Raw genomic sequence first — 3671 nt, 5'->3', positions numbered from 1 at the left:
GATGAGGACTGAGATGAACTACTTGTGCTTAATGTATGTAGAGGTTTTAATTAACTTTGTTGTAAAAGTGTAGAAATGTATAGAGTTGATGGTAACACAATATAGTGATTAACAGCTGGTTTATAAATGTGAATGTGGCTGAAAAGGGTAGTCTAAGGATGTAAATGCCAATTGACAGAAAGCTAGAGAATAATCTAGGGACTGAATAACACACTTAACCCAGAGGTAGAAGAGAATTGTGGTTGATGGTACAAAAGCAAGAGTGTCCTTTGTGAGCTAGAGCAGATGTACATCACTATTGCAGGTGTGAATGTGAAGAAGCATGGGAAAAATACAACTGAAGTGACCTATGGACTGTGGTTAACAGCAGTAGTGTAATATTCATGCATCTATGCCATATATGTACTGTGTTGATAATGGGGGAGTATGGAAAAAGTGTGCCCAATGTACAGTGTGGACTATAGTTAGTGGTAATAGTCTGATGATATGTTATCTCATAATCTGTAACAAATATTCCACCATGGTGTGGCATGTTGATAGAGGGGCATTTATGGGAATTCTGCACATGTGCATGATTGTTTTGCAACTTCTGTAATAAAAATATATTTTAAAAAATACGGAGGTTTGGGGGAAAATATACCAAATGTAAAATATGGACCATAGTTAGTAAGATTTTGATGATATTCTTTCATAATTTGTAACAATTGTATAACAACAATGCAAGACGTTGGTGGTGGGTTGATGTATTGGACCCCCTGTATGATGTTATGCATGTTTGCTTTATAAGTTCACAACTTTTACTATATGCTTATTGTTTATGTATGTTCATGTATAAATGATATAAAAAATAATAATAATAGGGTGGGTTGAGGAAAAATACACCAAATGCAAGATATGTTGGTTAGTAGTAATATTTTGAGGATGCTCTTTAATCATTAGTTGAAAATGTTTCACAACAATACAAGGTATTGGTGGTAGGGTGAGGTATGAGAGCCCTGTATGATGTTATGTATGTTTGTTTTATAAGTTCACAACTATTACTGTACACTTATTGTTTACGTATGTTTATGTTTATGCATGAGTGATAACATCAATAAATTAAAAAGCAAACAAATAAAAAACCTCCCAACAAAGAAAAGCCCAGGACCAGAGGACAAGATAGCTTCACAGTTGAAGTCTATGATCATTCCAAGAAGGATTAATATGAAATGCTGTTCAATCTTCCACAAAATTGAAGAGGAGGGAATACAACTACCTCATTCTATGAGGTCAATATTACCCCAATACCAAAATGAGATAAAGGTATTACAAGAAAAAAAAAACTTCAGACTAATTTCTCTTATGAATATAGATGCAAAATCCCCAACAATATAATTGCAAATCAAATCCAAGAGCACATTAAAAGAATTATACACCATGATCAAGTGTGTTTTATCCCAGGTATGCAAGGGTGGTTCAACATAAGAAAATCAATTAAAGTAATATAGCCCATTAACAAAATGAATGGGGGAAACCACATGATCATCTTGATTGATGCAGAAAAAGCATTTGACAAAACTCAGCATTCTTTTTTGATAAAAAACTTGAAAAATAGGAATTGAAGGAAAATGTGCTCACCATGATAAAGGGCATCTATGAAAAGCCAATAGCTTACATTGTGCTCAATGGTGAAAGACTGAAGGCTTTCTCTCTAAGATCTGGACAAGACAAGGATGCCCACTTTCACCACTGCTATTCAACATTGTCCTGGAAGTTCTAGCCAGAGCAGTTAGGCAAGAAAAAGAAATAAAAGACATCCAAATTGGAAAAGAAGAAGCAAAACTTCCACAATTTTGCAGATGACAAAATTTTATAGAAAGCTTTTTATGAAAAACTTTATAGAAAACTTTTTATAGAAAGTGCTGAAAAACCCACAACAAAGCTACTAAATAAATGAGTTCAGCAAAGTGGCAAGGCACAAGATCAACACACAAAAATCAATAGTGTTTCCATAGGCTATTAATGAGCAATCTAAGATGGAAATCAAGAAGGAAATTCCATTTACAATAGTAACTAAAAAAATAAAATACCTAGGAATAAATTTAACCAAGGATGTAAAGGACTTGCACACAGAAAGTTACAAAACATTGCTAAAAGAAATCAGAGAAGTCCTAAATAAATGGAAGGACATTCTGTGTTCATGGATTGGCAGACTAAATATTCATAAGATGTCAGTCCTACCCAAAGTGGCTTACAGATTCAGTGTGATCCCAGTCAAAATTCCAACAACCTACTTTGCAGAAAGGGAAAAGTAAATCATCAATTTTATTTGGAAGGGCAAGTGGCCCCAAATAGCCAAAAACATCTTGAAAAAGAATGAAGTTGGAGGACTCACATTTCTTGACTTTAAAGCATATTACAAGCTACAGTAGTCTAAATAGCAGGTACTGGCACAAGGATTGATATATTGACCATCGAAATTAAGAGTTCAGAAATAGACCCTCACATCTATGGCCAATTGATTTTTAACAAGACCTCCAAGTTCACTCAATTGGGAAAGAATAGTTTCTTCAATGAACAGTGTTAGAAGAACTGGATATCCATATGCAAAAGAATTAAGACGACCCCTATCTCACACCATATAAAAAAATGAACTAAAAATTGATCAAAGATCGAAATGTAAGAACCAGGACTATAAAACTCCTGGAAGAAAATGTAGTGAAGCATCCTCAAGATCTTGTGGTAGGCAATGGTTTCATAGACTTTATACCCAAAGCATAAGCAATGAAGGAAAACAAAGATAAATGGAACCTCCTCAAAATTAAAATCTTTTGTCCAACCAAGGACTTTGTCATGAAATTGAACAGATAGCCTACTCAATATGAGAAATTATTTGCAAACCACATATCTGATAAGGGTTTAAAATCCAGAATATATAAATAAATCCTACAATTCAACAATAGAAAGACAAAAAAATCAATTAAAAATGAGCAGAACACTTGAATAAACATTTCTTCAAAGAGGAAATACAAATGACTAAAAAGCACATGAAAAGATACTCAACATCACTAGCTATTAGGGACTTGCAAATCAAAACCACAACCACATAACATTTTACACCCACTAGCATGGCTGCTATTTTTTTAAAAAGCCACAATACTACATGTGTTGGAGAGGATGTGGAGAAATAGTAACACTCATTCACTGCTGGTGGGAATGTAAAATGGTACAGCTGTGGAAGACAGTTTGACAATTCCTTCGGAAGCTAAGTGTAGAATTACCATATGACTCAGCAATCCTGCTACTAGGTATATACCAAGAAGAACTGAAAAAAGGGACACAAACAGATATTTGCACCCTAATGTTCGTTGTGGCATCATTCACAATTGCCAAAAGAAGGAAGCAACCCATGTCCATCAACTGACGAATGGATAAACAAAATGTGGTATATACATACAATGGCTTATTCAGCCTTAAAAATGAATGAAGTCCCCATGCAACATGGATGAACCTTGAGGATATTATGTTGAGTGAAATAAACCAGACAGTGAAGGACAAATATTGTATGATCTTACCAATATGAGGTAATTATAATAAGCAAACTCATGGAATTAGAATGTAGAATATGGGTAACCAGGAGATATATTGGGTTTCGAGAATGAAGAGTTGATGCTTAGCTTGTGCAGAATTCC

Source organism: Dasypus novemcinctus, chromosome 17, assembly GCF_030445035.2.
Source record: "Dasypus novemcinctus isolate mDasNov1 chromosome 17, mDasNov1.1.hap2, whole genome shotgun sequence".
NCBI lineage: Eukaryota > Metazoa > Chordata > Mammalia > Cingulata > Dasypodidae > Dasypus > Dasypus novemcinctus.
Note: the sequence above shows the minus strand (reverse complement) of the source record.